Genomic DNA, 9,445 nt, shown 5'->3' on the forward strand with positions numbered 1-9,445 from the left:
ACACTTGAAAGCTGGGGAGACTGACAGGAGATAAATGCGAAAGGCTGGTGGGGGAGGGATTTCTGCACGGTCTCCTTGCTCCCCTTCTCTCCGTTGAACCGGCCAGGACCATCCACTTCCGCCACTCTCACCCTTGTGCAAGCCCCCCCCATGCCCCACTATGAAAGCACTCGCTGGGCGGAGCCTCCAAGTGTGGGGAAGGGGCAGGAACCACTCCCTTGCTGTATTTTAGCTCTGTCCAGACCCCTTTGAGAAAAAGTTCAAGTTCAGGATCCTTTGGAAGAGCAAGCACCCTCCTCTTTCCAGACCTCTCTATAAAAGCGTCCTCTAAAATCCCAGAGTCATGATCCCCAAACCTAAGCCATCTCTGTTAGGAAGGAAGGTTTCTGCACCTGGCAAATTCTAATCAGCTCTGTTAGGAGAGAGGCACCGGTGGGTCGTCAGTCAGTGGTTAGTGGGCAGTACTGCCTGTCACTGTAGTGCAGGTTTCTGCCTCATCCCCAGAGCCCTCCAAAGACCTTGGGAGGTGTGGTCCTACCTTTGCTTGCTGCAAGGCCTCTTGTTCTGATTCTCTGGTTGAAGGATAAGGGCTGGAGAACTTGGGTGCTTGGCTGTGGGACCCACCACCCTGGCAGCCACTGGCAAAGGTAGCATGCTTCTCTCCGAGGACCTGCACCCACTCACAGCAAGTCTCCTGCCCTTCTCTGCCTCCATCCTTCACCAGGCCTGCTAGTGCTGGGATCCCAGGAAATCCGGTGGCACTGGTTCCAGGGGGTGGTTCCAGAGGGGTAGTTTTGGAGGTGTGGAGGCAGGTTCCCTGATGCCCTGCAGGTGAACTGTGCCTGGGTGTTGCTACCTCTGGGGCCTCCTTCCTTCCTGCAGGCCAGTCATGCGTCCCTCTCCTGGCAGCCAGCAGTGACCCAGCTCCAAAGCTTCAGCGCAGTGGGTAGAGCCTAGGGAATGAAACCGGCCTTAGGGGACAACTGCCCCAGCAGGGGTTGAAAACTGTGTTGAGGGGCGAGACAGGGACCTCAGGGTCCCCAAAATCTCCCACACCTGCTCCCTGATAGGTGAGATGCAGGTCTGGGAAAGCCAGCCTTGTCCCTCTGAGGGATGAGAGTTCCCTGGACACAGTCAGGTGCCTTGCTTGTGCCCAGAAGCAAGTGTGGAAACCTCAGCCTGGCAATAGCTCCCACAGTCTGCACCAGTCACAGCCTGGACCCCCAGGGTGTGCAGGATCCCAGGACCTGAGTCAGCCCTTGACTTCTTGTGCCAACTGAGCCTGAGATCCATGATCTCACTGAGCTCAGAAGCCAGAAGAAAGAAAGTGGAACGTATTAACCAAAGGAGTTTGTGCTGTCTGCACTGCTCTGGGATGGGAAGCCCATCTGCCCCCTCCAGCTGAGGCTCTGGGATTCCTGTCCCTGAGCAGGCAGAGGACTTCTGACTCATTAAGGAGATGCTCACCCTGCAAGGAGCCAGGGCAGAAGCAGGGGCAGAAGGTCTCCACCTGGCTATCCAGGAGCTGAGGACAGATGCATTTCTCCTTTCCCGCTTCCAAACAGCAGGCAGGCCCTTGGGTCAGGCTCTGGCTTCCCATCTCAGTTTCCATCTTTGGAAGATGAAGAGGCCATTATTAGACAGATTCCTGTAAAGAGGACACATGCTAACCCAGGTGCTGCCTTCAGAGCTGGGTGGGCCACAGAAGCCTCCGACCTGTACAGGACATCGTGGTGCAGGCCTCTGGAGGGGGTGACCCCGGAAGGATGCAGGTGGACACACACACAGGCTCGCTCCCTCTCTCTCTCTCTCTCTCTCTCTCTCTCTCTCTCTCTCTCTCCCTCTCTCTCTCTCTCTCTCTCTCTCTCTCTCTCTCTCTCTATCCATTTCTTCTGCCTCTCCCTCTCTTCCATGTCTCTTTCTATCTTTCCATCTCCTTCTATAGCCAAGAAATGTGGAAATGAAGTTGAACATAACAGTGCCTGTTGTTTTAGGTCCCCCTGCCACAGAAGTTGGAAGCTGGTGTGAGCCAGGGGTTGCACTGGAGCAGCCCCCCACCATCACCCCAGGCTTTGTGGGCTCTCTGGAACTTGAACCAGTTCTTCGCGGAGCTCTGAACTCTTCAAGTCTTTAGCTTGGATCCTCAAATCTGGATCCTCCTAAGAGAGAGAGGGGCAGGGTCCCCTGCAGATCATCAAATGCTCCTGGCCAGGTGAGACAGTGTCCGTGTGGCCACCCCTCTCAGCCCAAGCCCCCAACCCGGGCTCACCGGCCCCAGTGTCCGCTGTGCTAGGCCGCAGTTGGAGCCGCCTTCCCAGGCCAGCCCGGTTTGCAGGAGCAGCTTGACCGGGCGCCCCCCACGTACTGGTCCCCCCACCAGTGGAGGCGCAGGAGTGGCGATTCTGTCCTAGGGGCTTACGGGAGTTGGAAAGCGTTTGTTTCCTAAGCGGAGAGATGCACCCCCAAACGCGGAGGCACCAGCGGGGAGCAAGTTGGAAGGTGAAAATCTCAAACTGCACAGACGGTCCCATCGACCCTCGGGTCCCACACCTGGCCTCAGTTCTCCAATTCATAAATTCACTGCCTCTGGGGAGCACAGGGTGCCTGAACGGCTCCCCAACTCTCGGAGGGAAAGACTAGAAGCGACCTCTCTATTACCAAAAACAAGGGGTGGAGGGAATTTCAGTTCCTAGGGAAGCCCGGGACCCAGGCTCAGTCCTGTGGGGCATTCCCAGGCCCCAAGGGAGCCTCATAACTTGAGCCCCGGCCACTCCACGCTTGGACCCACGATCCTGCAGAAGTGGGGCCTCCCTGGAGCTTAGCAAACTCAAAACTGCGATCTCCGGGTAACTCAGAAAACTGCCAAACATGCCTCCCGGGTTTCAGCGCTTTAGGGACTCCAGGAAAAGTCCAGAGAGAGCGGCTCAGGTCCTGCTGTCTTATTCGAGTCTCATCGTTGGCTTCTTCCACTGGTCAGACAGTGTCTGGCGGGCAGCCACGGGACCGGGACCCCGCCACCTCCTACCCTGACCCCCATCCCGGCCTGGAGCTCATGGTTGTCCCTCCAGCCTCAGGCCTCCGGGCCTCTCTCTGACAGTGACCGCTGCCTGCCCGATCCATCCCTGGTGTCTTCACCTCAGGGATCTTCTCTGGCAGTATCTCCGTGCAAAGTGAACCAAGTTTTCTTGTTTGTCTGATTTTCTTATCTTTAAAGAAGTTTTAAATTAATGAGTACTCAGAATAATTCGGGCCAAGAAACATTCTGACCCCACTCAAAATTCTCAATTAGGAAAACCTGTGGTAACAGAAACATCTCTACATTAACTGTGTATGAGATAAGGGCACAAGTGGAAGGCAAACTCCAAGAGCTGTAAGGACTAGAACTAGAACACAGGGTAAGAGTGCCTACCCGTTCCACTCGGAGGCGGTGTCACAGTCAGAGCGGGAATGGGGAGGGAATCAGTGCAAACTCCCTGTGTTACAGGTGAAGAACGTGGCCCCTCTCTGGTCTCCCGCAGACCAGGCAGCTCCCGGGCAGAGAGGGCAAAGGGATGTCGTCCTTGCTCGCTGCTCTCAGCCCACTGTTGAAGGTATTTTCTGCTTTGGAATCGCAGCCTACGCACCCCTAAGGGGCTTTACTTCCAGAAGCTTTAGCTCTCTGGAGATGCGGGGATTCCCAAGAAAGATTTTTTTTCCTGGGGACCTGGTTTTCTCCCTCTCAGGTGTAAACTGTCCGGAAAGAAGCCCGCTGTCCCCAGCCACCACACCCCGAGGGGCTGCAAAAAAGTCGCCGTGCTCAGCCTCGCCCATCCGCGCCGGTGCAGTTCTCCAAAAACGCCGGCAGGTGGCGTTGCTCCACAAGCAAGCCAGCAGGGGATCCCCCAGCGCCCCTCGGATCCAGCTCTCTACCCTACCCGCCTGCTTCCTTTCCGGTTTCAAAAGAGAAATCTGAAGGGGTTCGGCAAGGGAGCTTCGGTTGGATGTCGGATGCCGAAAGGAAGTGAAAGACCCTAGAAACCCCGGTTCTAGGTTGGAGAGGATTCACGCTCCGTCTTTTAAGGGGCCAGTACGCGTGGACAGGGAGGGCAAGGTCGGACCGCTCGGCCAGAGGAATCACGGGGCCCACTGGGGTCGCTCCTCGGAGGCATTATGTCCCCTAACAAATACGCACCCAGGGTTTCACACACTCTACCCCGCTGCCACTCTCGGCTGCCAGCCCCAGCCCCCATACCCCCCCTTTATTTATGTGGGAGGGAGAATAAGAGAAAGAGGACGCTTTTTCAACTGCAGTGATAATAGTCCGCGAGATGGGTTTCTCAATCTGCTCATCCATTATTGACTGCTCCTCTAATATTTGGCTTTGCCGCTTTGATCTCACGAAGAGCACATACTTGACTTCTTTGCATAACAATTTCGGGGCGGGCGTCTTCGGTGCGGGAGGAAGGGACGTGCCTGGAATGGCTTTGGGGTAGGTTTTCCACCACCGGCCTAGCGCGGCCGCCCCCAGGAAGCGCGGCCAGTTTCCCTCGGAACCCCGCCTCGGCGGCGGCGGGAAAGTTCCTGTCCGGGCCCGAGCTAAGCTGCTGGCCTTCTGGGAGTGCGGGAGGCTAAGAGCCCCAGGACCCCGACTGGGATATAACCCGAGAAGGGGCTGCTGTCCCCCACAGAGGTCGCCTTCCTCCCCTCCCACACGCGCGGGGAAGCGGGTGACTCTTACTGGGGGGATAAACCCGGGAGCTGGCGGCAGAGCAGAGGCCACCATCCCCAGTGCTCTCCTCCGGGTCTTGGGGCCAAGGACAAAACCACGCCCAAGACTCGGGGCTCTCAGGCCGCCTCGGGCGAGCCCAGAGGCCAAAGGCGGCTTCTCTGCGACCCTGACCCAGTCTCTTCCTTCTCTGAGTCTCAGCTGCTTCACCTGTGGGGCGGGCGTTCGTCTCCTCGCCGAGGTCCCTTTGATCTTGACCCTGGCACGTGCTGCGCACCCTCTTGGCTCTTGGGACTCAAAGTTGCTAAGGTGGGTGTTGGAAAAATTCTTTTAAAAAGTTGTTTTAATTTGGACTTAAACTGTGTCCTTGTCTGGGTAAGGGATGGCTCGGAGAGAGGTGGGGTGCGGGCAGGTCAGACCTCCCGCAGTTAGTTCGTTTGGGTCAGAGGTGTGGGGTCCTGGCGACCTAACACCTTCCCAGAACCTCGGTCAGAGGGAGCAGCTCTCCCCTTCCCGCCTCGCACACGTGGGGATTGCACATGCGGACACGCACTAGCACACACGGCAGCGCGGAGCCCAAGCAGTCACACGCCCACAGATGCACAGAGCTGCGCGACCGAGAGAGGATTAGGCGCACACACGCACAGCAGCGCACCAATCTTCGCACACACATCCTGGAGCTTTCCAAGCGCAGGGTCACGTACAAACACGCACGCGCGGGGCCGCACACGAGTCCCCCACCCAGCTTTCTGCGGGAGCAGGCAGTCGGGGACCGAGGTCCAGCGAGGCCTGGGCTTCGCGGTGACCCCACCCCCACCTCACCGCCCCCGCCAGCGACCCCTTCCGAGGAGGAGGTGGGGCGGGATGGGGGAAGCGGATGGGGCCTCTGGCTCCTTTCCGCCTGGCTCCTGGGACGTCCCTTCCCGGTCCATCCCACCTTCTGCGCTGAACTTTTTCCTTTCGCTTCACCCAGCCAGCTCCCCAGACCCCGCGCCACTGCTCGGATCTTGGCTGCAACCCGGAGTTTTCTCGAACCTTCCCGGGGCTGTGGGTCCCAAGGATGCCGTCCCGAGGACGACGGGGAGGAGCGGCCCGGATCTCGCTTGAGTGCCGGCTGGGAGGGAGACTGGAAGGCGCTGCTGGGTTCGGGCCCGGCACGGAGAGAGCAGCGTGAGGACATCGGTCTGCCTTTGAGGGGTCAGTGGAGAAGAGCCCCGGACAACCCCAACCCACCCCTAAAGGGTGAGGGGAAGGAGGGGGACAGTTAATCGCAGGGAAAGCAAAAAGAACACGCTTTTGGAACTGCAGGGATGTTCTTTTGTAAAAGATTGGGTTTCCCCCCCCTTTTACTCTTGATTATTTATTTCCAACTTTGGAGTGGGGTCCGGACCTCCCGAGGAGCCTGGACAAGCGGAGGGGTGGGGGCTGCAGAGCGCGGAAGCCGCGTTAGCCCCTCCTCTCTCCTCCACCCTCGCACCCACCTCGCGCGCGCTCCCAGCCAGAGGGTACGGACCGAACCGCGCCAGCCGGATCCAGGCGGGAGCAGCCACTCGGACAGGTGGGGACGGGGTGGCCAAGGGGCTCTGTAGGCCTGGAAGCGCCAGCGCCCCGGGAACTTTCGGGGGAGTGGAGGGACTGAGAGAGGGAGAAAACCAAAATAAAGGAGAGAAGAAAGTTCGAGCCTAGTAGACACTGAATTGACTGGATTCTTTTTCTGAGGAGAGGGAAAGAAGATGAACCCAAAATAAAGTTTGGGTTCTGGGGTCTGGGTGAGATTCAGCGATTAAAGAAAAAAATCTGGATATGTGAAGAAATGTGTGTAGTCTCCAGGCTTTCACACCGCGAGCTCTATAACCTTTCGGTCCAGCGGCCTGGCTTGGTGAAAGGCTCAACCCCATTGCAGTTTAGGGTCATAGAGGGGCTGGTGAGGATCCCGCCTTCGTAATTTGAGTCAGGAGTCCTGCATCTCGCCCGGCTCCATCCCCTTGCAGCTTGAATTCTGCTAGAAACTCAAGAACAGTGACTGGTACGGTGGCGGCGTTAGTGCCCTGGCACCCTCCAGGCCGGCCGGCTGAGGAAGGCCGGCACGGGAGAACCACTTTCGAATCAAATTACGGAAATCATGAGAAAAAAAATCTCCACGTTTCAGGCAAGGATAAAGGTCTTAGTTCCTCTTGGCGGTACTGGTGATGGCGGGGTCCGTGCTGTGCACCGGTTTTCGGATAAGAGGGAGAAAAGGGGGGAAGATTGGATCGTGGGGACATAAGTCCAAATACTGAAACGCCTTCACTGCGACAACCCACTGCAGACTTTTTCTTAGGCTTTCCAGGAACCCAGACATTTATGGGTGTATTTCATACACACAGGAAAAGAAAGAAGGAAAGAAATTTTCTCTGTGGACCCCTCCCTAAGCCCAGGATTCTTCTGTGACCTCTACAAACAAAGCTACCACTCCAAATTCGGGAGCCAACATCGATTTTCCCCCTAAGGTTTGCCTCCCACACACTCTCCTCCCCACACTGGCTTTTTTTCCCCTGGATGACCTCCCCCAATCCCACCCCAGCTTGGGCAGAATTGCATAGGAACCCTAATATCTAACGAGTCCCCCCACGCCCACATTGTTATTGCCTCGGAATGAAGACCAAAACCCTCAGCATTAATTGAATTAGTCTATTGAAAGGACTGTCAGGTATAAGGACGTGGCTCGAGGCCCCACGTTTCCCAAGGTCTATAGGCTTTGGGGACCTGCAATGTATAGTCTGACCTTCCGGCTCATAATAATACCGCGGCACTTGTAGCAGAAATCTCCTCGCATTCACTCCCAACAAAACCGCTGGTCACCCAGTCCCTGTAGGAAGGCTGCACGCTATTGTGTTTCGACAACTCATTCATGTCCCACACCACGAGGCCCCACTGCCATCTGATCTACACTCGAAATGCGATTACCACCGTGTGCATGCAACACGCTCCTACTCCCAACGCAGTGCGCGCATGTCTGGCCAGGCTGCAAGGTTTTCCTTTGCAACTGTCCTCCTCATCCTCTAAAGAGAGGCGGATGCACAGAGAACCCAGGCATTTGTTTCTGCCTAAAGGAAATCCAAAATTCTGTGGAAACACAGGACGGTGGGAGAGTCCCCTTTTGTGAACAGCGCACGACAGAACTCAGCAACACATTTCTCCTTGCCCACCGGTGGGGCTGACTTGGGTGTACACGCGTGCACACATAGAGGTCTCCTGCTTACATGAGAACATGCACTCACACACCTACTCTTATTTCTATACAAGCACACGAATGATGCTTTTGTACACTTATTTTCTCTTGTGGCTCTCATGTACACAAGCAAGTAGACACCAATGCAAGCCCCTGAGTTCACAACCACTCGTCACGTCACTCACCGACATCACTAAGTGGTTTTGGCAAGATTGGGAAAAAGCAGGAAAAAGGTACCTTTCTCAGTTTTCACCCTTAGAAAATGCAATACTTAGCCTTCTTATTACAAGATCCTTGAACTTCTCTTAAATTCGTATGCACTATTGCAAGCAAGTAGACACCAATGCAAGCCCCTGAGTTCACAACCACTCGTCACGTCACTCACCGACATCACTAAGTGGTTTTGGCAAGATTGGGAAAAAGCAGGAAAAAGGTACCTTTCTCAGTTTTCACCCTTAGAAAATGCAATACTTAGCCTTCTTATTACAAGATCCTTGAACTTCTCTTAAATTCGTATGCACTATTGCTGCATGTTTCCTCAGTATCTTTTGCTCACTGGAAGCTCTTTCTTAGCTTTGAAGAATGGAAGAAGTCCTGGGAGAGGCGAGGCAGAGGGCTAAGGGCACCTCTCATTATTCTCTTTACTCCCCACCACTAAAAACCACTTTGACTCCCTTCTTCAAGAAGTGAGTTCTGGGCCAGGGATCTAGCTCAGTGGTGCCGCCTGCCTCACAAGCTCAAGGTCTCAAGTGCGATTCCTGCCCCCCCACACAAAAAATGTTCAAAGAATCCCCACCCCTCTTTAACACTTGTAGTAAAACAAAATGTTTTTCCCCCCTTTCATATCATTTTCTATTTTTATCTCAGGTAGATACGGAAAGGGAACTTGGGAACGGTTTGGCCTGGTCCATGGTCTTCTGTGGGGCCTCTTCCGAAAGTAACTGCTCTGCTCTGGGCTGCAAGGCCATGGGATTGGATGCTGCCCCCCACCACACACACTTCCATACCTTCCGCCCAGGAGCAGATGGCATTTTGAGAAAGGGCTACATTCCACTTGGGCAGGTTCCTTCACCTGTGTCCTGCAGGCTCATCTCTCTACCACACTGGCCTGGGCATCTAACAAGTTGGAAGAAATTCCTTAACTGCCAAGGACAGAAGAGTGCCTGGAAAGGGAGACCACACTAATGCATCCACGTGTGCACACCTCCCTCTACACGCACCAGACCTTCTTACTCACACACTCGTACAAGAGACTCGCCCTGCCTGTAGTTCCTCAACCACACGTTCAGCCCTGGCTCAGAGCCTTCTGGACCCCTCTCACACGTCTGTCTTTACCAACATTTCCTCACTCCGGCTGCACATGTCTCACTCCACATCTAGCTGAGACTCTTACGCCTATGCACTCACAGAGACTTCCCGACAGTTCGTTCGATTTCCGGAGGGAGAGGAGGGCCCCGGGCCCAGGTGGGGGTCGTGGAGCGCAGGCGGAGCGGTTGGGAGCCTCCGCGGCGGGCTGGGTCTGGGGAAGG

This window comes from Fukomys damarensis, unplaced genomic scaffold (genome assembly GCF_012274545.1).
Source record: "Fukomys damarensis isolate Sample0158 unplaced genomic scaffold, DMR_v1.0_HiC HiC_scaffold_29, whole genome shotgun sequence".
In the NCBI taxonomy this organism is placed as follows: Eukaryota; Metazoa; Chordata; class Mammalia; order Rodentia; family Bathyergidae; genus Fukomys; species Fukomys damarensis.